The sequence below is a fragment of the Dendrobium catenatum genome, unplaced genomic scaffold, assembly GCF_001605985.2.
Source record: "Dendrobium catenatum unplaced genomic scaffold, ASM160598v2 fragScaff_scaffold_556, whole genome shotgun sequence".
Lineage (NCBI taxonomy): Eukaryota > Viridiplantae > Streptophyta > Magnoliopsida > Asparagales > Orchidaceae > Dendrobium > Dendrobium catenatum.
Window position 1 is genome coordinate 152,241 of NW_021319018.1, and position 27,572 is coordinate 179,812.

The 27,572-nt window shown below is 34.4% G+C and overlaps 1 long non-coding RNA gene across 1 annotated transcript; it reads right to left on the bottom strand.

Moving 5' to 3' along the window:
• Positions 1-564: 564 nt before the first annotated feature.
• On the bottom strand, positions 565-18,960 carry LOC110111197. The gene is made up of 4 exons (XR_002304841.2): positions 18,748-18,960; positions 14,738-14,803; positions 14,565-14,617; positions 565-1,166 (listed from the first exon to the last, which is right to left on the bottom strand). It is a non-coding gene; the product is annotated as an uncharacterized LOC110111197 (long non-coding RNA).
• Between the last annotated feature and the right edge of the window lie 8,612 nt (positions 18,961-27,572).

Below are 27,572 nucleotides of genomic sequence, written 5' to 3' on the forward strand. Positions count from 1 at the left end.
AGTTAGAAGCAGCATCATGATGCCCAACTGCTAAGAAATGAAACAAGGAAGCACATTCTATCATACACTACATGAATGGCTTGACATTAATATTTATCATAATTTAGATATTTGATATGATAATCCCACATGTGGTAGAGGGTCATTTAACTAGGATATGAAATAATGAAAAAGACAGAATCAAGCTCTAATAAAAAATGATAAGCCAAGCAATTACTCAAATCAAACGCCCTATTATGATTTTTTTATTTTTGGGACATTTAGGTCAATTAAGATAAATTCACACACACATTACATACACAAGACTCAAATTCAAGACCTCTTAATTAATAGCCTAAGCTCCTAACTAATAAATCAAGTTGAGTTATGTATCACCCGATTATGATATGTTGGCTAGATCAAAATTAGAATGATTGACTTTAAACAAAAGTGGTGTCAAATCAAGAATGAATCATTAGCATCCCCAAATAGAAACAAGATGGATCAGCTGATTTCTTATATAAAGAAAAATTAGAAAGTGGGGGTTTTTTTTTTGGGGGGGGGGCATTTAGGGTAGGGCAATTACAGTAAACTCACACGCACATCACATAAATAAGATTCGAATTCAATACCTTTTGATTGGTAGCTATAATAAGGCTTCAATAATTACTATGTGGACCACTTTTTTCATTGAGATTTATGGATATAGGAAAACAATTTTTCAACAACAAATGAGCTTTACTTCGAATAATAAGTGAAAATATTTCATAAAATGTTCTATCAAGCATAGAGATCTGTTACAAAATAAAGTTTTCCGGCATTCAACAATTAATCTCAATCTAAGGTACATATTTGATTCGCAAAATACCAAGAAAATAATTTAAAATTAATGCATCACTTGTTCTGAAATTAATTCGATGAAATTATATAGGGAATTCCCAACAGGATTTCTGTTCAAGGAACAAATATTCTTGACCATTTAATGGATATGCATGGACAAATATCATATAGGGGCGTAATTCTTACACGAAATACTTATATTTTTCAAATCTAACATGCATCAATTATGAGGAGCTTCACTAGATAGACCCTTCCCCATATTATGTTCATAATTTAAGAGAAAGCAGAGATGTACGTACCCTCAATTACAGCAAAATGATTGTCCTGGATGGCGACTTTGGCATAAGCTGCTACCAAAATGCGTCAAAGACAAAACTAATTAGTTCAAAAGCCACAAAACTCATCACCATATATTAAGCTAAATGTAGGCCTTGCAGAAAGAACAAATGCCTAGCAGACTGTCACAAACGCCCTATCTAAGCTTTCATCAAGCAAATAGATCAAATCAAACACACTCCAGTGTTGATCTCATTGGATTTTTTTTTTTTTAAATCTTGTGCATAAATTTACAAATATATATATATATATATGTATATATATATATACATACATATGTATATATATATATTATATATACATATGTATATATATATATGTATGTATATATATACAGATATATAATCAATATATACACTGTTTATATACAATGTGTACACTCACAGTCCAGACGGTTCTTCCGTCTGGACTCTGCAAAGAATAATTTCTCCTACAAATGAGAGTGAAATTCACAATCAAACATTAATATCTCATAGGATTCCTCATAACAAATTAAATGTTTTGTAGATTCATACTTAAGGAAAATAAAACTAAATAGCAGGGGTGTGCATTGATGTATGCCAAAATATTTATAAATATTTCGCACACAACAATACAATGCACAGATACACCCATATACAGCCTACTATGCATTGTTGCATAGAAAGTATTTAAATATTTACAAATAATAATATATAATAAAAAAAACACCAGTGCAATCTTTCCTCTTTGAGTTTTAGCTCCTCCAATAATTTTTTGGGTGGCCGGGGCCAAGCCCTACTGGTCTCACGCAAATTATCATGTGGCATTCATTGCTAAATTCTGGACAAGTTCTATTTCAAAGATTCCCCACAGCTTTTATTTGTCCCATGCTAACCTCTAATGTGTACTATAGTGAATCCCATTTCTCCTATTCTCCTTCATTTTACAATCGCTGAGCCATTTATTCTCTTTGAGAATGGCTTCAAACACACGCAAAATTTAAAAAAAGTGAATTTAGCACTTAGAAAACAAGATGCAATCCGCTAACATATAGTAATCTATGTAGAAGATAGCTGCATTGATGAATTACTGATGGGTATGATTACTGTGCTCATTTAAAAAAACTTGTAGATGGCTCATGGATGGTGTGAGATTTGTGAAATACTCGAATTTATCATGCTGAGGTTGTTAAGTATTGAAAATTCTACCAAAAACTTATTGTACTTGTGAAAAATGGAGCTGTTAGACCACCACCCAATGAGATTTACTTTGTATGGCCTAGAAGTTTTATGAACTTTCTTCTCATTAACATTACATGTATGCCTGGAACTTTCATATGAGAGTAAAATAAATATAACTATAACATGAAAAATTAATTTTTCGTGCATGAGAGGATAAGACTGGCACTAAATTGAAATAATTCCATATACATTATAAGAAGCACTAGCTAAATTATCATAGGCAAAGGGAAATCTCCACTCTCCTTCCAGGGGCGGATCCAACTTCTTTTCTTATGATAGGAAAAAAAAATTTTTTGGAGGGGATGGGCAAAAATGCTTAGGATTGATAAAATTAGGGCAAAATTTTTTTTTGAGAGGGGACAAAATATCCAAAATACTCAAAATATTCAAAAATATACCCTCCAAAATAAAAAATAAAAAATTTTGAGGGTGGGCATTTACCCCCCTCAATCTAATGGGGATCCGCCCATGTCTCCTTCACAGATCTTATATTTATGTTTGCAAGGTGAAGAAATACTTGTTCAAAAAAATCCAATCTTCGATGATAAGTTGTAACCAAAGAAAAATATTAATATAGTCAATTAAAATAATATAATGTTCTTAATTGGAATCTCAAGACCAATAGTATGGTTAAATAAGCTAATTCTTATCATTTCTCCTTTGAACCCATGCATATGTATTTACGTAAACTTGAACTATTATTTATTCAGAACAAATAATTGATTTGTTCTTTTCTCAATCTTTGAGCAGACCTCACTAGCCCAACTTATATTGATAGACTCCTCTTTTTGTATCATTGACATATTTGGATACCAATATCTATTGCTCCATAAATTATTGCTTTCTCAAAATAGAGAGTTGGGGCACTCCATTACCCAATAAGAGAAATATGTAGAATTTAATAAAAGAAAACGGAGAGCATTTAATGTTAAATGACCCTCACATGCAACCACATGCACTTGCTCTTCCATACATGGAACTTTCCACCCAAATCAATCAATTCACTCATTTCCCTCCAATCATTTCGCCTCACATAGAAAGATCTATAATATAAATAACAATTGCATAAATATTAGGACCTATTCAGTGTAAGCTTTATTATACTCTATTTCTTATATTAATTTGCAAAACCACACAGACAATAGCATTGAATGCCATACAACTTCTACATGGTTGTCATCATCATTAGCCTTATTCCTACTGCTTGGAGCCAATTTTATGAATCCTTATTTTTCATTTATTTATTTTGAATATTTTCTGAAGATTTAAACTTATTCTTCACAAATCATTTTACAAAAGTCTATCACCTAAGGTCTACTACTCCGTACATTAATTTTTTCTACTGATATAATGGTGCATTTTCAACTATTCAATGTACAAATCCAAACCACCTAAACTTATTATCAATCTTTGTATGTTAATCATATATCACTCCACTGTTAATCAAATCTCAATTTATCTTATTAAATTTTGTCACACATTCCTCTTAACATCTTTATTTCTTCCACGCTCAACCTAAATACCATCGATCTTTCTTTTCCACAACAATCGGATCCATGCAACATTGCCAGCTTAATCAAAATTTTATAAAATTTACTTTAGTTTTCATATATTTTATTGGATAAGAAGCCTTCTCCATTTTAACCACCTAATCTTAATTCTATAAGTTATTTCCTCATTAATTTTACTAAATCTAACATAAATAAATCTATCACATCAAGGAATTACATCATCTTCTAACAATATTGATTCATAATTATTAATATCACACACACTAAAATTATATATCATTTTGTTGACCTCTAATCAAAGACCCAACCCCACTCACGCAACCATCCGCTCCCAAGAGACATGATTATTCACTCAAACGAAATTATCCGCTCACTCCCTCAAAATGGCACACGGGAGTAGTTAGGAAAGGAATTCACACTCTTACGCACGTAGGAGCCTATTCGACTCTCCCTCTTCGCCTTTGTTTGTTCGCACGACACTCCGGACGGAAGCCCACTATCTCTCTCACACTCGAATCCTCCTTCACGTACGCAAGAGCTATCGAACTCCTGCTCGATCTTCACGCGCGTCAAACTTGCAGAGCCGCACACAACTGCACCCACTGCCTACGGCCCCTACGCCCGCTTCCGCATGTGACCACCATAGCCTTGCATTGGGTACCCATACCCACACCCACCCATGTACCCACCCATACCCAATGGGTATGGGTACACCCATGGCCTTGTGGGTGGATATGGATGGATACTCAACATCAGAGGATAAATCGATTTACATTGCTAATCACCGTATATCTTATATTACTGCAATCATCACTATATAGTGTACAACACTTAACCATGCTGCGACTACGATAAATTATGATATGCGTTTTGAAAGTTTGCAATCAGAGCAAGGGGCATCAAGTCTCAAGGCCATCAATCTGTGGCAGACTACATTCAAAAAACATGGAAAGTGGGTGGGTATAGGTGGGTATGGCATCCCGAAAGTCACCATGGGTGGGTGTGGGTGGGCGAAGCTCATCCGAGTAAAGCATGGGTACCCAACTAGAACCCCATGTAGGGCTTTGGTGACCACACATCCTGACCCACCTTCCGCCCGTTTCTTGTTAACGACCTTGCCTCCCTCTGCCCGACCTGACTCCGGACATGAAACCCTAGGTCGAGCCCGACCTCACTGTCTCCCATCTTCCCTGTACCACACCTAGACCCCCGGCCCAACCCAATCCCCTGATTCCTCTCCCACCTGATTTCTTTGTGCGAGGAAGACTCGATCAACCCGATCCAACAGACCCGTTTCGACCCAACTAACCAAATCTTCTGCAACTTTGAATTGATTCAATCACTTCATCATCGTCATCAACATTCTTCATACACTAAAATGCATAAATTTGTATTTTTTTAGCTTGCTTAAATAACATATACAATTAGGATGAATATTTACGCTGTTGTATCTTAGAACAAATTAGGAATGCTTAAATTGAAGACCTCGCACCGTCTAATCTTAGATCCATCCAAGAATAACTTAAATTGAAGATCTTGCACTGTCGCATCTTAGATCTGGCCGAGAAGAACTTAAATTGAAGACCTCGAGCTATCGTATCTTAGATCAGACTAGGAAGAACCAAAGGCAAGTGCCTCCCAACTTCCCTTCGTAGGGAGGGAACGCAAAGAGGCTGCCTAAATTTTGAATGACAAGGGACCCTCAAACAATTAATTTGTCACTTTAAAACATGTAAAAAAAAAAAGCATACATACATATATATATATATATATATATATATATAAGAGAAGGAGCCTGATCTGGGTAAAATTCTATTCTAAATGGCGAGATAATTGGAGTTAATATCCTTCCAGCAAAGCTTCTATGAACCTTTGTTATCAGTAAATGCCACCATTTATTTAATTACTCAGCGGATAGATCCTATAGTAGAGCAATAATTGAATATGGGACTCATCAGTAATATCACCAAGGCCAATGGATACACAACAAATCAGTAGGCAATCAATATTTAATTTGTCTCGTGAATTTATCAATAATTGATTTATGGGAACTCCTAATTATTTCCTGGCTTGACTACTTTATGACCACATGTGATATCCCTATTTCATATATAGTTACATCAACTCTATTAAAGACTATAACATTTTAAATTTTTGTAAATTGATATGAGATAATGCTAACATTTGTAAGGTTTGGGATATAAATGTTATCTAGTATAAAAAAAAACAAGTTGCAGGAGTTTTAATTGGGCATTTATTGTCGTGTTGACAGCCATGTTGGTTCAAGGAAAATTACATGCATGCATAAATCCCGCTTTGCAGACATAAAATTCTATTGTAGTTAATCAGATTTCCCCTGAGGTTGGTATCGGAGTTTAATTAGATCTGAGTTCTTACTTCCCATGATCGCAAACACTTATAGTTAATTATCCCTCTTAACACATAAGAGAGAACTTTCGATTAAAGATTAATAATTTTTAGGTGTTTTAGTCTCAATTGTGGGGAAATGGAAGAAAACCCGATCAAGATATCATAGTTCCGTCGTCTCGGGTATACCTTAGTTTTCATCTACCAACACCAACCATCATTGACCGTAATGTCCAAGAAATCTGATTAGAAACAATGGGTTGCCTCCCCTCAAGGATTCTGAGAAGACTGAAATGGTCATATGTGAGTTTTATTGGGTTTTAGGATTTACATCTATTAGAATACCCAATAGTTGGTTTGGTTTGGGATTTATGACTTCATTTACAAGTTACACATGAGTTTAAAATGAAGTGGGTCTTACAGCTTCTCTTAGAAGTATCCCGGGTGTTTGAATATGGGTCGACCCTGGTATTTGAATTTGGGTCGGGACTTATGGCTTTCATTGAAAGCAGTCTGTAAGGCTGGTCTTACAGCTCTTATTAGAAGTAGCCCAATGTTGGGTCTTACAACCTAGGTCTACAGCAAGGATGCCTATTAATATTGAATTTAGTTGACAGGTCTTACAACTCCCTTAAAAGTTGTCAATAGGTTTAATTTGGAGTGAGCCTTACGGCTCTACTCATGGGTTTGCCCAAAGATGGATCTTACAACCCAGATCTACAGCAAGGTTGCCCATTATTTGACTTATTTGGATAGGTTTTACAGCTTCCCTTTGGAAGTTACCTAAAAGTGAGCCTTACAACTTAATCCTTTAGATTAAGATGCCTGTTAGTTTTTGTTCGAGAGTTTGATATTTCATTTAGAAATTTTCTAAAATAATAGGTCTCACGACTCTGATTAGTAGTTGTCTAATTATTTAGATATGATGGATCTTACTGCTTCCCTTTGGAAGTAAGCTCATTGGTGGATTTTATTACTTCATTTAGAATTTATCCTTATAGGCTACACTGCCCGTTGTTTGAATTTGGTTGAGATTTTATGGATATTACATTTTTTAGAGATTCCTTAAAATGTGAGTCTTATTACTTCACTTAGAAGTCACTCAATAGTGGGTCTTACAAACAAGTCTTATAGACTAGGATGCTCAAATGATCAAATTTAATTTGAAAGGAGATTATCTCAAATAACATTTTTTACAACTTCTTTTGGAAGTTGTCTAAAAGTGTGTCTTACAACCTAATCCTTTAGAGTAAAATGCCCATTAGTTTTGACATTTTAGGGATATTGCATTTTATTTAGAGATTTCATAAAATATGGGTTTTATTACTTCACTTACAAGTGACTAAAATAGTGGATTTTACAACTTAATCCTTTAGACTAGGATGCCCATGTTTAATAGTTTGTTTGTCTGAGTGGACAGTAGTTATTTGTTAGCTTGACACTAGATTATGATTTTTAGTTGTTTAATAGCTCGACACTGACTAGCCAACAGTTGTTATTGTGTGACACCAGTATTTTTTTTCTACAGAAGGTTTTTTTCTGTTTGGCTATTTTTTTTCAATTCTATTAGTTTTCTTGTCTCCACTACAATTTATATTTTAATTAATATTTATTAATTATTATCGTGCTAATCATTTTCTACTATTTGGCTTGAAGGTGCTTGGAGTTACGTACCTATAGGAGCTTTCCCAGGAGCACTGAATAGTACAAAGTTTGTGTTGGAGTTATGTTTGAGCTGTGAGTTTGAGAATTGGTTGTGTATGAGTGGAGTTGTTGAGTTGAGAGTTTGAGTGTTGGTTGTGATTGAGTTATGAGTTTCATAGTTGGTTGTGTTTGAGTTGAATTATTGAGTTGAATTAATTAATGCAAATGTTTTTATTATGCATTTTATTTCATTTTAAAAAGGTTTTATATTGGTAGATTAATTAATTTAATTAATTAAATAAAAGTTTAATTGATTAATGATTTATTAAATGAATTATTAATTTAAATTTTATATTGAATGAATTGTTAAAATTTTAAATTAATTAAGTGTATAATGCATTATTAAGTTGCTCAATTAATAAACTTTCGAAGTTATTATTTCTTTTGAATTTAATTATATATTAACATTTCAATTAATTAAAATAAATTAATTATTTTTTAAATGACTTAGTTATTTAATTAAATGTTAATATTATTTTTGAATTAATCAATTAAATGAATTAATTTAAATTATGAAATTTTGGTTTGGATTTAATCAATCAATTAAATGAGTATTTTAAATGAATTAATATTACCTTATTTTAAAATTAATTAGTTTATTATTTGATTAATAAGTGAATGAAATGAATTATTAATATTTTATTTAAATTAATTATTTTTAAATGAATTAATAAATTTAAACTCTCAAAATTCCTCTCGAATGACTCCAAAAGAATTTTCCTGCAATCTTCTGAGAGATTTTGCTAGCCTCCCAACGTCCCCTCCTCTTGCAGAGTGGTCGAAACGGCACTTATCGATAATTTCTTCCGTGCTAGACCTAAGGTCAACGGTGCAAGGTCTCAAATTTTAAAACCATCTCGGCTGGATTCAAAAAATCAACAACATGAGGTGTTGGGTTTGATTTTCTCCTAACCAAATCTAAGATCAATGGCTTATGTCTTCAATATTAGATCTGCCTTTAAGACTTATTCAATTATATAAAACTTTAACTTTAATTATTGACTGCAAGTTATAAATATTAATGCATGAACACAACTAAACTATACTTTTGTCTTCCAATTAGAGGCCAAATGGGCCAAAAGTGGTCAATAAGGGCCTCTACAAAAATCACTCGCTAAGAGGCAGTTGTTTGATCACTCAGTTGGGGCAAGACGTGGAGTTCAAGTAGGCTATAGGAGACTAGGAATGGAGTGGGCTGCGGTCACGGGTTTTTTTTTTTTTTACATTTAGGTCATTTAAGATAAATTCACACACACGTTGCATACTTATAAAGACTCGAGAATAAATAAAAGAGGTGGGGAGGCGGCTAGTGTTTGGGACGGAGATACAGACGCGACTGGGCTCGCATGGCAGAATGCTGAATGCATGCAGACGGAAGGGGCTAGGGGTTTCATGCAACTGGATGTGTTTGTCGACAGGTGGCTAAGGGCGTTCGATTGGTCTAATCAGAAATGGCAGCGGGCGTGATTGGTAGCTCACGTGGGAGGCGAAGGCGTTCAGGGTTGCGTGGGATTCAGTCGGGCAAGTAGGTTCGATCGGGTGGAGGGCAGGTGGACTGTGGGCTTGGTGGGGTTTCACATGGAACAGGAGGCGAAGGCATTGGAGCTTTGACGGAAAGCACGGATCGTGCATATTAGATTAATCAATACATGTTGTACATATTCGATCGAATAGGTGCTTGCAAACAGAACAGACGACTTGAGGTCGCAGGCAAGCCAATCCGTCGGAAAGACAAGTTCGATCGCGGGAATCGTAGACGTGCGACGGTTTCACGAACAAGAGGCAACCGACTTCAGATAGTGTGAGAGAAGGGAATTGTAAGTGCCAGTTCTCCCCTTTTTTATTCTCTACCCTTCGTTTTATCGATTGAATTGCTGAGAAGGAAGTTACTGTGACCATAAGTTGCGTCTTTTGATAATCAATTGCTTAGAGTGGGGCTGAATTGAGAGCTTGAAGAGATGCGTCTTGATACGTCATCAAAAATTGTCTTGATCGAGCATGATCTCGAGGCATATTCAAGTTGAAAACTTTCAAAATTAAATTTGGGATCATCTGAATTCCAATTTCAGCAAACTTATAGTCAAATTGAACATCTCAAAAGGACGAACCAAATAGCACCAAAATTGGTCCAACCCAAGCCCAAATGGGTCTGAATCGGGGGTCCGGACTACATTTGGAAGGGTTAAAGCATTATTTGGATAATGAAATGATATCAAAATATGGCATGCTTATAGTCAAATTGAGCGTCTCGGCGAGACGAATCCAACGAGCCCAATATCTCTGAATTCCGACACTGTTAAGGCACTTAAACAGTTGAAAAACTCTAATACGATCGGGGGAATCAATATGAGCCATCCGATGTAGCACTCCGAACCAACTCCGGATCTTCTCTAAATTTACGGGTGTGCCACTCATGACAATTTATAAATAGACCCCCACTCTCTACATGAGGGGGACCTTGGCTGGAGATTAGGGAGAGCTCTGAAGCTTCAAGAGCTCTAGCACTCGGTCGCCGACAGTCGTCGGACTTCAGCCCGGCTGCCTACCGCCGCCGGACTTCAGCCCGATCTTTGTCGGACCACCGCCCGGACTCCGACCACTGCCGGACTACCGCCCGGCCGCCACCGGACTGCTGCCTGACCTTCGTCGGACCACCGCCCGGCCGCCGACCATCGCCTAACCACCGTCCGGCCGCCGTTGGACTTCAGCCCGGCCATCGCCGGGCCACCGCCTGGCCGTCGTTCACCGTCAGACCTTCATCGAATCGTTCCTTGTTAGCCAAACTTTTGCACAAAACCCGTCGGATTTTTATCCGACCGTCATCGGTCCTTTGACTAGCTCTTCAAATTAATGTAATCTGACCACCTCTAAATCGAGGGAAGGGTCAACCCTTGTAATTCACTCAAGTTTAGTGGAATCTTTTCACCTGGGCGAGGCCCCGTGGTTTTTCCCTCTTCGAGTTTTCCATGTAAAAAAGACCGGGTGTCTCAATCTCTCTCTTTCTGCTTGCGTGCTGGATCTTCGTACAATGCTAAGAAGCTAAACTTTATTTTTCTCTATCGTCGCGAATATTCCTGGACGCAACACGTCTTTATCAATGGTGCTTTAGACAAATTTTCAACTTTATTTACATTTTATAATTCTTATAATATTCATGCAGTGATACCACAGAAATATGAAATTATTTAAAACTCAATAGATTACCATTTCTTTAGCAGCTACCATTTTAGATATTGCTCTAAGTGTGCCATGGGAAAATATTGTCATGAACAATGTAATGCTCAAATATTATATATTTCAGGCAATGAACTGATCAAGAAATATCCTACGATTCTTCCATTTCATCGATACTATTAAATTCCCTCTTCACCCTAAATTCATTAACTGCACTTCCAACTTTAACAGAACTGCAACTAGGGACTTTCTCCATTCCGTAGATATTCATTTGCTTATGAATCCTAACTGCGTCTTCCCACCTTCGTTCTCTTGAATACAAGTTGTACAAAAACCACATTTGATTTTTAATCGAAAAATCTTATTAAAGAGATTCAGAATTTCTTCAAACCTTGAGCTTTTCATGCAAATATCAATAATCAAATTAAAGGTGGTGAGATCCTTCATATCGGTTGGCATCTGATTGAATAAATCATGAGCTTCTCCAATCTGAGAAACAACAGCATACCACCCTCCCCCCTCTTTTTTTTTTTTCTTTTTTTTTTTTCTCCTTTAATTTTAAACTCGTCAACAAGCCAAAGAGAGTTGGTATTTTATATCGAGTGGTAAAGATTAGGCTATTAAATCACCAAACATCAGAAACATTTCTTCTAGACCTAAATGCCCCAGGACTAGGATATCTGATTGGGATTATAGATGGATGGATTACCCATCTCATGCTAAACATCTGAGCTATCCATATGATCAGCCAGTGGAAATATACCAAAGCCATTCAATTTTAGGCACTATAATCTGCTCATATTTAAGAAAGATAGAGGTAGATTTAAAAAGACTTGGTTAAAAAATATTAGAAATGATCTTTCTTCATTAGATTTAAATGAGAATTTGACTTTTAATAGGACAAAATGACAAAAAAAGATTCATGTAGTCGACCCCACGTAGTGAGACAAATGGACAAAGGCTTGATGTTGTTGTTGTTGTTGTTCTGGTATAATCTACTGATATTTCTCCCCATCACATAGATGCAGTATCCACATTCAAATTGAATTTAGTTACCAAAGATGGGTTTTGAATCTACTGAAGAGGGGACTGAAGATATTTCTCCAGCCATTATGGATATTAAACAATTAGGCTCTGTTGACATCATTCAGAGAGCCTGCTCACCTCATTTTAGGAATCAATATGAAGTTCATCCAACAAAAATTCTGTTGATGTGGAAATTATTGACCCAACAATATTGGTTGTTGGTAAAGGGCATATGCCACTTGGAACAAATTTTAACAATGGTTTAGATTTTGCTTTTCCTGAACGGTTCAGATCTGAGGGTGACCTGATACATCTACTACTTGTCAAGCGGCTTGCCTTTCATCAGAAAATGAAAATTTATGACCCTGTAATGGGAAATTTCTTACCTCTTAATGATTTATATGGATTGTCCTACCCCTTCCCGCAAAACTATAGCAGTTTATCTCCTTTGGTACAGTTGTCATTGTAGCAACGTCTAACCTCACCTATCTCGAGAGTAACTACTGGGATGGTTGGAATAATAAGCAATCTAGTACTGACATGAACTTGATTGATAGAATGAAGAATGCGTTTATGTGGGCAGGGTTAAATATAAATTTCACATTCCAAGTTCAGAAAACATATGAGACAGAACATTTGGCCTGTAATTGTTGTTCGATGTCTTGCAACAGTATATTTTTCATAAGCATTATCCCGCATGTGCTCCAATCTTTATCTCAAGCTCCTAAATGCAGGATCTAAGAAGGCTTCACATATCCACTAAAATTGCAAAATGACCCCGATGATGACTGTGTTAATAGAGAATCTCAACCGGAGAAGACCCTATCTTTCAAAATACTAAAATCCAATGCAAATTACAAATATATTTAAATTGATTCATCATCACCCTAATGATGGCCGTGTTGACAGAAAATCTCAACTGGAGGAGCCCCTATTTTCAAAATACTCAAACCTCAAAGAAAAATATAAATCTTTTAAATTGATTCGTCATCACCCCGAAGATGGCCTTGTTGCAGTAAATCTCAACCGGAGGGGTCAATTATTAAACCTATTAAATTTTCATAATTCAAAGTCTAATCAATTCTAAACATTTAAATGGAAATATTATCATCAAAAACTTAAAACCAAAATCCATTCACCCGTTGCAACGACTTGGTGAGGATGATGAATTGGAGAATAACTTCAGCTCACAAAGAGCAAATGTCTTATAGAATGTATTACTAAAATTCATTCTCAATTGATTCACCGCCAGCAAGAACATAGCACATGCCCTTTAATCGAGGGATTTTATTGCAAAATGACATCACTATATAATGGTCATGGTCAAAGTCTGTATATTCCCTAATGGTTAAAAGCCCCTTAAGTAATGAATTATAAGAAACACTCTATAATATACCTTTGTTAACTAAGGTTGACTTCAATTCATCACTTTAAATAAAAATCCACCATAGGTCAACAAGGTATTCTTGGACTAAACAACCAATGGTTGTCAACAAGGTTCATTCTGTCAGGTTGAGTCAATTAACTCCTTTGACTAAGGAAACCAGGGACTATGACAGCCTAGCATGATCTTAATTAGGCCCATCATCATTCCCTCCATCACCTGTTTTAAGTATATACTGATAAATTCAAATCATAAACTCTAAAATTCAAAACCAAATTCAAACCTTAAAATTGTTGCTATTATATGTTAGGTAATTATTGAAACATATTTAATGACTAGCCTTAATCGAAAGTTCTCTCTCGTTATCTGGAGGGTAATTAACTATAGGGGTTTGTGACTATAGGAAACCAGAACTCAAATAATAAAAACCTTGCAAAATGAGGGAGAAATCTTTGGGTAATTCCTAATCTAAAATCCAATCTCCCTTCTAAAAATTTACCCTAGAACCTAAATACTTTAAAACTCTCCCCATCAATAAAAGATGGTGCGGAGAGGCCGGGATGCAAATTTTTGAAGCACACACATATATGAATAAATTTTGCATAGTTTAGAAATATATAAAATCAACCATCTAATGGTTGTTTGTGGGATGAATCCTGCTGAAAAATTTTGGCACAAAAGAATAAGATTTATAGAGTCATATGATGCGATATTAGCTATACAAATCATTCATCCGTACTGATGGCATATAGCAAAATTTTCTAATGCACCTAGTTACTCACAAGCATGGTAATCACAAACAGTTAGTTCTTTATCAAATGTCCTCTACCTGCTACCAGCAGAATTTATGAGTACATTTGACATATGTTTCCATTACTACTTTTTCATTATAAGATCCCTATACACAGGCTTCACTAGAGTTCACGTGCTCAGGAAATATTTATAATATTTATATGGGTATCTGCAAGCAACTGACAATAGACATATTGGTAATCACAAAGGAATGATGTGAGGAGGGAGAAAGGAGTAATATAGAGATACCTAAAAGAAAATGTTCCAAGACATTCTACAGTAATCATCAAGAAAATCTTCACCTCTGGATGATAGAAATTTATTGGAAATAACACAAATATTGCTAAATTCTAGATCAACCATGCCAAATTGCAAACCATAAGGAAAAAGAACAGCTAGAATGCAAAAGGAAAAGGCCTAACCTGCAAATATTCGGAACATATTGTCACAAATATTTCCAAGGTACTTCTTGAATAGATTTCCTTAATCTATAAAATATGAAAAAGGCATTGTTAGTCTCAGCAGATTGAAGAAAAGGTATAAAAGAACTAGTTATATATATTCAAAAATCTATCAGCAAAGTTCAATTAAAACTCAAGGCACGAAACTACACTATCTTCTTGTACATAAGTTAGTCAATGTCAACAACACCCCTAACATCTTGGTACATAAGCCGGGGTAACAAGCTCAACGATGCTCACAGAAACTAGAGTAAAACTGAACATCAAAATTCTATAGATGTTCAATGCATTTTGCCTGTTGAGCCTTAACTCTTTTATTCAAATTTCTAACAATTTTTAATTAGTTTAATTATTTTCAAGAACTTTTGTAATTGTAGAATTACAAAAGAAGGCATACACATTAGATTTGTTCTTGAGGCTGTTTTCAAATTATTATTTTTAATTAGAATTTTCTATTTATAATCTATTTTTATCCCCTTTATTTTGCTTTGTGTCTTGAATTTCACCTTTCATCTCCTTCATTCTTTGGCTGCATGAAGCATTAACAGAACAAATAACTTTAATTGGTCTCTTCCTCGTCGATGGTTTGAGCGGCTGTGGTAGCACTTTTTTTCTCTATGGGGAGAGGCCAAAGAATTTAAGCCTGCCAACAATCCTAGAAATGATTCTGTCCACCCTCATTCAATAGAAACTCAAAAGTTGTCATCAGACTTCTAATCAAACAGTCATTGCGAGAAAAAGAGTTTGCTATAATCGGATCTTCAAGTTAGTAGGATTAAAGTTCAATGATTTTTTGAGAGTAGCTCACCTAAAGAATGAGCACCTTCTTCATTATTTTCTTCCTGTTTTTCCCTCTCTCTGGTTTCCCTCTTTGACTCTCAGCCTTGTTTATGGTTTTGCCTTAACTCAATAACCCTCATATGCAGCACCAAGATAAATATCAAGGGCAATATCACAAATCAAAGACCTGCATAAAGATTTGAGCCATTTTTCAAAGATAACTGTTCATGCAAGCTTATGGATGACCTATGAGCCCTTTAAAATTAATGGCGATGTGGGCTCCAAAAATTCGCGCCCCGGCCTCCCCTCTTTTGGGGGAGTTCTAATGCTTTAAGCTCCGGCGTAAATTTTCAGAAAGCAGATTGGGTTTGAAATAAGACACTATCCAGAGATTTTGCCCTCATTTTGCGAGAAATTTATGATCTAAGTTCTTGTTTTCTATAAGCACAAGCCCTATAGTTAATTACGCCTCCCGATAACGAGAGAGAACTTTTGATTAAGGTTATTCTTCAAACAGATACGCAGAGATACGTATTATCTTGTGTATAGTATGGGTTTAGATGTTTGAAAATTTGATATTTAAAATTGAAAATTTCACCATCTTGCACTTAAAAAGGATAGTGTGGGGGAGTGATTATGAGCTCAATCAAAATCTCATGATTCCATCGTCCTGGGCCATCATGGTCCTGGTCTACTTAGTCAGAGGAGGTAGTTGACCCAACCTGTCAGAAGGATCATTGTCGGCAGTTATGGATTGCTTCGTCCATGGGCATCTTGTAGATCTAGGGTGAATATTTTCCTAAAGGGACAAATTTGAACCCACTTTAACTGATAGAGGGCTTTGTGCCTTATCGATTATATCCTATTAATTCATATCTCAAGAATTTAGTGCCATAGAGGAGCATAGGGGCTCTGGTCATAATCGCAATTTAGTGGTGTCATTGACGGCAAATCACCCGGTTCAGAGGACTCCGGTCATAACCATTTACCTATGATGACATTTGGTGACAAAATCGCACATGTGTCATGTCCTTGCTGGCAAGAGACATTTTGAGAATGAATCCTAGTGATATTCTCAACCAGACATTAGCTCTTTGTGAGCTGAAGTGATATTTGTATTTGTCCACATTGGCAAACTATTATGGAGGCTCGATGGGCTTTGCTTTAAACGTTTTAATGGTTAATTTCGACATTTAAATATTTCAGATTTGATATTTTCATGGAATTTTGGGTTTTATGGGCATTTTGGTAACGTTTTGAATATTTTGAATTAACCCCTCTGGTTGAGATCTACATTCAACTCGGTCATTATCGGGGTGGTTTTATGAGACGCTTAATTTAAGGATTGAACCTTATCGACTCTGTCCATTTGCTAACAAAGGATCAGATTCGTTGTGGGCTTCAGACCTTTATTGGTGAATTTTCATCATTTATAAGCCTTGAAGGATCGGGCTCGAATTTAGATTTAGCATTTGACCCACACAGCATCCTCATACGTCACATGTATACCCATAACATGCTCGTCGGGGTCCATCTGAGAGTATATTCTTATATGTATACAGGTTAATATGCGTGTATGCGTGGGCTAAGTCAAAGATGAACAATCGAGAGAGGCAAAGGTGATGAATCTGCGGAGGCTAAGGCGAGGAGTTTGAGCTATGAATTGATGGGGGTGAAGTCAAAGAGCAATGAACAGGCCGGGAAGGGCAGCGAAGTCGAAGAGGAAACAAAGAGCGGAGAGGGAAGTCGAAGAAGAGAGAAAGCAAATGAAACAGAAGGAGAATGAATCGGTTAGACAAGGTCAACTTGCTGTAGATTTGCTGGAAAAGTCACTAAAATTTCCTACGAAAATTTCCGCTGCAAATTCGTTGCCATTTTCAATGAAGATTATTCCGTAGGAAAATCCGCCGGAAATCCTTGCTTTTCTTATAGTGGCTAAACTATTGGACGGTATATGAGACAATACATATTTACCTAGTCTTAGGTTGTTTTATCATTTTGATCTTCATAGGGTCTTATTTGTAGCTATGCCAAGGCTCTTAAATATATAAAGGCCTAATTTTTATTTGAAGAGCTAATAGCATTTTGAGCTAAAAAAATTCGTCTACTATGAAGCAGTCTGTTATTCCACACCTTCTCCCTCTGCTCTTTAACTCTTGGTGATCACGGCGAGGTCCTCCTAGTTGTGTGCTAATCATGATTGCAGATTGGTGTAAAGTAAGACATAATAGTTTAGACTTTGAGGAAAATAACAGTAACTTCTTGGATGCATTATAAATTAATCAATTCATGTGGCGTGTTGCCTAAATAACTCCAAAAAAAATGATATCTACTACAATTTGACGTTAGGGAAAACCCAAAGAAAAATGCATACAATGAACTAAACAAGCGGGGAATGACTTCAAGCAACAACAATAACCATATTAATGAGATGGATTGAATCAAGGCAATGCTGTCAATCTAAGAAAGTTTATTCAACAGAGCCATTATTTAGCATGTGATTGGTCCATGTTTGTGCAAATGCACCTTATCATCAAGGCTGTAACTATGCACCCCAATGAAGAATCAGCTCATAACCACTCCAACCAGCCCACATACTCATCAAAATGGCACGAAAAAAGAGAAAGAAATATGGCCGTTCAAGCACCTTGGCCTGTTGGTTGATTAAAAATATGTAAAATGAAATATGGAGAAGAATATACTAGGAATATTCTTTTTTTGGTGTTAGAAAATAGAGTTCGGTTGGAGACAAGTTACTGCATTTTGGTGTATTACTGCATTTTGGAGTGAAAAATGAGTTTTTCGGTTGGAGATGCCCTTATGCTTCCAACTAAGAGTTTTTGGGTTCGAGTCTTTGTGTATGCGTTGTGTGTGTGAGTTTGCCTTCATTGGCCTAAATGTCCCAAAAAAAAAGAAAAAAAAAAAAGAAACAAATTCTAAAGCGAACTCTATCTAAAAGGAACCATAATATTAAAGGACAGATGATGCAGTTAAAGTCTTAAATACCGCATGAGCTTTCAGCAAATGCTAGCAAACGCTAGAAATCTTGAATTAATCACGCTGAGAACTTCCAAATATCAAAAGCCTAATCTCAATATGACAAAAAATAAATAAAACCAGTTAATAAACAATCCAAGAAAAGTATACATCAATTCAGGTAAGATATGTTAGGCGAATTCAGAAATACCTACCAAATGTTTTCATCTCATTTCCCAACCGCCTCCATTGTACAGAGCATCAATTCTAACGAACAGTGTAAAATTGTAAATAATGCTATTAGACCTGTTGAGAAGCAAAGAGAGGCGTGGAAGCTTTCACTATTTCCTCGTCGCTTCAGAACTTCGTGAATGAAGTGGCCTCCGCGGGAAGATAGCCGAACGTCGAGAAGCAGCAGCACAGGAATTACCGCCCTAGTAAACGTTAATCAAGTAATATTAATTTAAATATTTGTATTAGTGTGGATTATTAATTATTTATTTAAGAATATTAATAAATAATGATCAAGTGAACAAGGGTTTTTCCTTTATTATTATTATTTTTTTTTTTTTGAAATGTTAGGGTTTCGAACATGGAACAATTATTACGTCCTCTGACCGGGTGTAGAGCTACGTTCGGCCACCAATAACATGTCACCATGTGCTCTTACTCTTTACCGTGCGACCCGACGACTTGACCAGGACCGGAACCCGGGAATGCTATGTTCGCGTATTGCGAGGTATTACTCGGTATTTGCTCGGTATTGCTTGGCAATAATGAGAAATATCACTCTGTGAAGATCAATACCGAGCAATACCGAGTTGTACCGAGTTTTTTAGAAAAACTCGGTACAACTCGGTATTGCTCGGTATTACTTGGTATTTGCTCGGTATTGCTTGGTATTCGCTCGGTATTGGTTATTGCCAAGCAAAATTGACCAATACCTAGCAAAATCGAGAAATATATAGCCATCCTGGGTTCGTTCCGGGTCGGGTTGTCGGGGCGCGCGGTAAATAATGAGAACTCGTGGCGCGATTCTACTGGCGGCCGAACGTAAAACTATGTCATGTGACCGGACCAAATAAAAGTTCTCGAACATGAGCCACCGAGAGAAATTTCGTCGCATCTAAGCTACAAGCACGAGCTCATTATTATTTATCTCTTTTGAATTTGTGTATTAATGGATGGAGTGCAGATCAGGTCTTGTCATAAATAATATAAATTTTAAATAGTTAATTTACAATTTTATCTGCTCAACAATATTATTTTTAAAAGAATATATATACTATTTCAGTATAAGCTTAACATTGGTGAATTTACTCTAAAATAGTGCATTTATATGCAAAACTCATCTGAATGCTAATCCAAGGATTTCAAGGGATGATACAATTTATATTTGGGTATCCACGTAATGTTTAATATCACCTCTATTCAATTCAATTAAATTTTATTTTACAAATTTGACTATGTATGTCATATAATAGGTGAAATTAGATAAATAAGTTTATTATAAGATTTATATAGTTTGTTTGAGCAATGTTTGAAGTTTTTCAGAAGACTCTTTGAATCTTATTTGAAATCACATTAAAATGATCAAATAGAAATTAATTATGGTTCAAACATAAATCAAATGTAGCTTTGTTATAACTATGGATAATATAGTTGTTTATGCAAGTGTAAAATAAAAGAATGTAGCATATCATAGAACTATTATAGAAGCTGTGACATACAACCATTAAAGCGAAAGCTATAACACATCAACTAGGTCGTTCCATAACTAAGGGATATTCTTACAATAATCAAAATAGTAAAGAATAAATTATAATGAAAGTTGTGGTGGGCACTTTATCTCGCAAATAACTCAGCTGTAATTTTAAACTCCGCATCGATCACACCCTTTTTGCATTGCATTTTCCCCCCTTGAAGGCATTTTGTTCTTAATTTTACTTTGAATGAGTACTCTTTTGATTTCATCATTGGGGGTAGCAAATAACTCACGTTATTTCATCCAAAATCTCTTGTGTGTGTATGTGTATTAGAATTACTTGCAAGAGCTACATTACAAGCTAAAACACTAATATATTATTGACTAATTGTGAACCTCACCATATGTTGTTTTGTCACTCAAAACTATGTATCCTTCCTAATCTATTCCAAAACTTAATGATTTAGGCATGGAGTAGCGTATAACCCTAATTTCTTAACTATGTCTATAAATATCAAGTTACTGTCATTATCAAAATTAATAATCATATTGATAATTAAACTATTTTAACAGATATTAAGATGAAAGAGCTATACCTTTTCTTATCATTTTTATAGATCATCAATGAAAGGGCTTCACCCTTCTTCATTTTGATAACTCCGCTACTTCTTCCATTTTGGTAGTGAGAGTCACCTTGACCTCCTCTCGCTTAGGTATTTTCTCAGGATACAATATTTAATGATTCTAGTTTGAGCTTGAAATGAGAGTAGTCTTTGCTTCTACTTGTTCTCCTCTACTAACTTCTAATCTTTTAGCTTACCATTTTGGGAGATTTATCAATGTTTGCTAATGTTTTTAGCTTAATTCTCTGATCAAAGGCAATTATTTTGAACATTTTTGTTGAATAATTTTAATTCTCTTTGCATACTATATACTTCATAAAATTACTTAATTTTTTCTATGTGGAGATTCCAAAGGCATTGGCCCATTAATGAAATTTATTAGTATAGTATTGTAGAGGTTGTTAATTTTTTTGTTTGACTATGAAATTCAATGTTATAGCCTTGCCTAAATTGCTTGCACTTTTGTCTTAATTTTTGTTATTGAAATCACTCCCCTTGTAGCCAATGGGCACATATTTAACACCAAAGTAATACTATAGACTATATACCATGTTAGTTGTGATATATTATTTTGGGATTCAACATTCTACAGTATGTGTGCATGTGAAGACATTTTCAATTGAGCAATAGAAATATCTTACATATTGTTATACATGTAAATAGGAAATTATGCTCAAAGAATGTTTATATAGTGTTCCCTTTCTCTTATTGACCCCTCCTCATCTAGAAATAGTTCTCTTTCCATGAGGATCATGTAGTGGAAACTTCTTTTTTTCTTTTGGAGGGATTGGTGTCCTATAAAGATTTATCTAATGAATAAGGTTAATTTTAAGGCTATTTATTTTTTAAAACTATTTTCAAAATCTTATGGTTATCCATTAGAACTTGTCCATATGTAACGATTGGATTCAATAGCCTCAATTGGTTTGAAATGGATTGCTCTTATTTTCACCTTTTTTTCAACTTTATAACCTACAAGTTAAGAATTTGCACCCTAATACTAAGTATGCATGATTACTGGCAATTGTTCTTTTCCAAGATTAGATACAATGATTGTTTATAGTCCTTGGATCAAAATTATCAGTCTAGTCTTGAACTTTAAAACATTATAAAAAAATGAAAATATTAAATATATATTTTTTATATAAGTAGGATTGATAAAAAGTCTTTACAATAGAAAACCCCAATTAGGCTGGCCTTTTATGAGCCAGTGGGATAACAAAAGGAATTTGTTTGGAATCAAGAGGACATGCACTAATGAGATATCTAAATTGAAAGTATGAAACAACTAGATTTATAGAGCCATGCTAAAACAAATTTTCTTTGATTGAAGCCCTTCAATCTTATTCCTTTAATTTCTTCTATTGCTCCTTAATTTCTGCCCTCCTTATTCATCTCCTTCCCTTAATTGGTTGATGATCCTTCCTTCATTGACGTCTTCCTTTTAGCACCCAAAATTATTCTCCCCTTCTAACACAAAACCTGGTTTAAAAAAAGAGAGAAAGAAATAAAGAGTGAATGCTATAGAGAAAGGATTAGAGTGGATGGTGGCTATGAGAGAGAGAAGATATTGAGGTTGATTCTAGAGAGAGAGAGATCACCTTGGCCAAATTTTGAATGGAGGAGAGTATTTGGCCAGCTAGGCAGAGGAAGAGAGGATAAATTGGAGTGGAACTTTTTTACATTCACCTTTTTAGAATGAATTTAAAATACATAATGAAAATTATTATTTTATAAGATTAAGATCCTTTTTAAAAGTAAGTAAAATAAATCATAATTAGTCATTAATTTTAGATAACCAAAACAAAATCAACGCTCCTTGAAAAAATGATAACTTAGTCATCTTGTTACAAATTTAAAATAACGCCAAGCAATCCTATTTGCGTTGAAGGAACCTTCCCACTCTAATATGCATGGCTACTAATTTAAGGAATCTCACACTTTGCATTTGATATTGTTTTAGTTTTTCTTCCCATCTCTTTTTTCTATTTAGCCTTTGATATAGCTTTGAAGTTCATGAAATTTTCCTTATTCTTCTGTCTTTTTATTTTCTCATTCAGAAAATATTTCCATGCATGAAATTTTTCATATTTTCTTGTATGTTCGGAGCCTCTTGGATTAACAAGCCTTTTATTATTATTGTTGATGATATTATTCTACTCCTTTTCCACATTAAAGCAATAGTGCTCTAGTTGTCTCTCTTCTGTATGTATTTCCATCATATTATTTCTTCTTCAAGATGAATTTCATTAGCTCAACTAAACAATTCTTCCACAACATTTCATTTCTTAAAAGTAGAATTGTTTGTAACTCCCCATAAATGTTTCAATGCAAATACATATTCTAATCATCAATAATGAGTCTTCTTTGTTTTATACTTTACTATTTTCATACCCACTTGCTTTCTTCTTTTGGTTGAAACTGATAGTTATTGAGTTCATTAGACTTTTTCTTTGATAATTTGTTATTTGTAGGTTGTAAACCTGATAGCTTTTTGTGACAACCAAACAAGTGTTTAAGATGTAGGTGCATTCAAACAAACAAGTGAGCATTCAAACTTATAAGCTCAATATAAATGGATAGCTCAACAGTACAAACTGTGCTAATCAATTCACTGCACCAAAGATAGAAATGACTATACAAGCAATGATGATACAAAGAAAAAAGAATATAAAATTTTGAGCACAAATACTAAGAATTACTCTACACATAAAAAACATGACTATTTGATATATGACTCAACATAATATCCTTCAAGTAAATAGGAATATGTGAAAGGAATGTAAACTAAACATATAACAAATGAACAATCAATCATATGTTCAATCAAGCTTGTTCCAATCTAAAAAATTCATGGTGGTAAGATGAGGGAGTTTTGCATCTTAGTTTTGCATGAAGATCCAACACAAACAGATAAATGAAAGAGTTTGAATAATACCAAAAATTTTTACATGAAACACAAACACACGCACACATACAAGGCCTTGCTAAGCTGAAATGATTCCATTATGTGTGCGCTAGTTACAAAGATTGGCCAGTTCCTTAAATTTGAGATGGTAAAATTAAAAGATTTTGGGAAATGGGCAAAAGTGCAACAGTGTTCGTTAGGATGTTTGGGGTTAAGTGCCACAAGTTTGACAACGACAGCTAGGCGACGATTGGACAACAAAAGGTCTGATGGCTGTCAACCTATGAAAAGGTCCAATAATTGTGGGTGATCGACAAAAGGTCCGATGGCAGAGGTCTGGTGGCCACGATCAAGTAATGTAGGTTTGACGGTGGCAATCAACCAACAAAAGTTTGTTGGTGGTGGTGCTAAGGTGGAACTTTGGGATTCTTCATGCCTCTAAGCTCTTTTGAATTTCTAACCAAGAGTTCTATTCATATAGAGAGTCAAGGCTTATTTACATAATTTTGGAAGTATCATATAGATAAATTTGGAGCACTCCATCAGATAACATGAACTCAATTATATATTATTTCTTCAGATATTAAGTGTTTAGTGACATCGAAATTGAGAGATTTTGGGTTCGTTGGATTTATCTTGTCAAGTTGCTCGATTCAACTATAAGCATGCCTAATTTGGAGACTATTTGATCATCTGAAGAATGTCTTGAAGTTTTCAACTATGTTTAAAGCCCTTACTTTGACCTTAGTCGGGCTCAGATGATTGGTCTACTTTGGTAATTGTTAGGTCTTTCTTGTCGAGATTATTAGTTCAACTATAAGTTTACTCAGAGTTTTGATAATATTAAATTTACATTTGGAAGTTTCTAATTCGAGTATAGCTCGAGATTCATGCCCGATCAAGATGATATTTATGTATAAGATCAAATTTAGATAGAATTTTTTATGAATGTATGTGCTTCTAATATTTATTAAAATCTCTACAAAAATTTTTGTTGTAAATTTGCCTCGCATTGAAAACACTCCTCAAATTGATTTACAACAGTTATATGTAATTTTTACAAAAATCTATACTCATTTGCACCATTAGGAAGTAAGCATGCATGATTTGATGATTTGCAGAGTTTTTTTTTTTTTTAATTTAAATGTAATATACATATATGCAGATTTGAATTATTGAAAATTAAAGGTTTTTTAAAGTTTTAATTAATGCGTTCATCACTCTTAAAATTCTAATTAGAAACTAAAAATAATTTATAATGAATTACCTAAACACTACACTAGACTATTAATCCTTGGATATATCTTTACTTAATATCAAAATAAGATATCAATTAGCAATAATAAATTATAAACAATTAAGCTATTATGTTAATTGAAGAGAAACTAAGGGAATTAAAAATAAATTGCTTGAGACATATGAAGCTAATTATGCGCTAATATTAACATACTAATGAACAAAAATCAGTCTTAAATAGTTTATATCAATTAAGTATATTGACTAGTCATAAAACATTATTCGCTCGAGCTATGCATACTAAGAGAAATATTTATAAGTAGAGATGAAATTCAAATTCAAATTTTAAATTAAGGATCTCATGGTAGTTTGTTCGTAAGTAGTTTGATTAAGATTTTTATACAAATGTTAATGACTATCTAGCTGAGAATGCTCAGAGGATCAAATATATTTTGTATAAATTAGATAGCATCAATGTTTGTATCGCTTGGCTCGGAAAATTAATATTTTTATACAAATGTTAATGACTATCTAGTTGAGAATACTCAGAGAATCTTAGAAGACTATTTCATAATTTTAGATTGAGATTAGAGCTTTCAAATTTCTTAAGATTCTAAAATTTTCTTTGAGAAAAAAATCTCTCTCATGAATATAAATAGGAGATTGTGGAGGAAGGGTGAATGTTTAATTCATGGTTTAAATTATTTTATCTTATTTGGGGCGCATAAATGATCAAAAATTGGGCGCTTTTGATGTCATTTAAATTGGTACAACACGATAAACTTTTTTTATTATTAGTCTGTAAATTTTGGATTTCTTGGCTAAGAAATTAATTTGTGATGCTCTTCCTAACTTGAATGGGTCCATTGAGATCAAATTTGCAATTCACTTTGTTATGATTCACATATGCTAATCTTATTACTATAATCTCTATTACTCAAATTATTATTATTATTATTTGGGTGGTCATAGTAATTGAGCTAAGGAATTATTTCTTCTGAAATATTTACCAAGAAATATTATAATAAGATTCCTAACTTTTTCATGTGCATTGTATTAATTATTTAAATTGGGACCCATATGAAGTGATTTTTATTTTCTGTGTTTCCAAAATTCAGGTCAATTTAAGGGTAGAATGGGTCCCATGGGCCAAAGGAGGATTAGGCCTATCTATGAAGGGTAGTGAAGGAATCCACTTTATCCCAATCAGCCAAATTGCCCAATTTTCATGACAATGGACCCATCATCCACTTTAAGATAATTAGCCTATTTAAAGCTGTCAGGCCAATTTTTATGAGAGGATCCACCAATAAAAGCTTCACAGGTGTCGCAATCATGCAAAAATAAATTGAAAAATATAAATCTAAGTGGAGCAAAAGGAAGGCTCAATATATGGGCAAATTATTGCGTCCGGATGCCAATCCAGACGCGTCACATCATCAAAATACATTGGGCCCCGGTGTTTTTAGGTGACGTGGCGCATCTGGATTGGTTGTCCGGACATCAGGTGACCGGACGCAATAATTCGCCCAAGATATGACATGATTATATGATATTTTTCTAAATTTATAAGTATGTGATGTTGATAGAAGACATGACAACATCCAACCGTTCATTTGTCGAGCTTTGATCATAAGAATGCAAAGTCATAAGAAGTTTATATATATATATAAAGAATAGTAGATAGAAATTAGTTTAATTAATAAAAAATTAAATATTATTATTAATTTGTGAGATTAAATTTATAAATTATAAAAATTATGAGAAAGCTACCATGACTTCCAAGCATCTGAGGCAACTAGAAAGCTTGGCCTTGATGCTTCTCCTTAACTCCTAGGGACCCAAGTTTATGAAGCCTTTAAGTGTTTTATTGGAAAACACTATTAGTTAACTATTGGAGCATGTGTTTTATTGCTATCATCTAAAAGGGGGTAATGCCAAAGGTGTAGCAACTACTTTTCTTTTAATTGATATGAAACAAAGTTGTCATGATTTGCAAAGGTAATAAGAGAAATCTATAGGTTTGATTTCAAGAAAATAGTTTTAATTGTATTGTCATAGTTAGAGAATAATATATCTTTATGGTGGAATCATTATCACTACATAAAAATAGTTGATTTATGGCAAAACTTTTAGTTGAAAATAGGCTATTTTCTATCTGAAATATGCATTTCCGGCTAATTTTTAAAGAAAACTTTTTTGCCTATAAATTGCGCGTAGAAAAATATTTAGCCGTGAAAAAAATTCTCCAGGAAATATTTTCGATGAATCTTTGACAGAAAAACCCCCCTTAACTAATAGAATACGTTATGTCGAGATTTAAGATGGACCGGTAGAATTTCGGCTAGGAACGTTTCGCTAAAATTTCACCATTTTCTCTTTATCAAAGCGACTGAATTTCCATTGGAAACTTGTATCAAATTTCAAAAAAAAAAAAAAAAAATTCTCCTCTATTTCCATGGAAACCAATTACAATTCACAAAAGATCATTCAACATATTATAACTTGAACTAACAACCCTAAAAAAATTGAAATAAGTCGATACTTCTCTTTCTCTGCCATTAATTC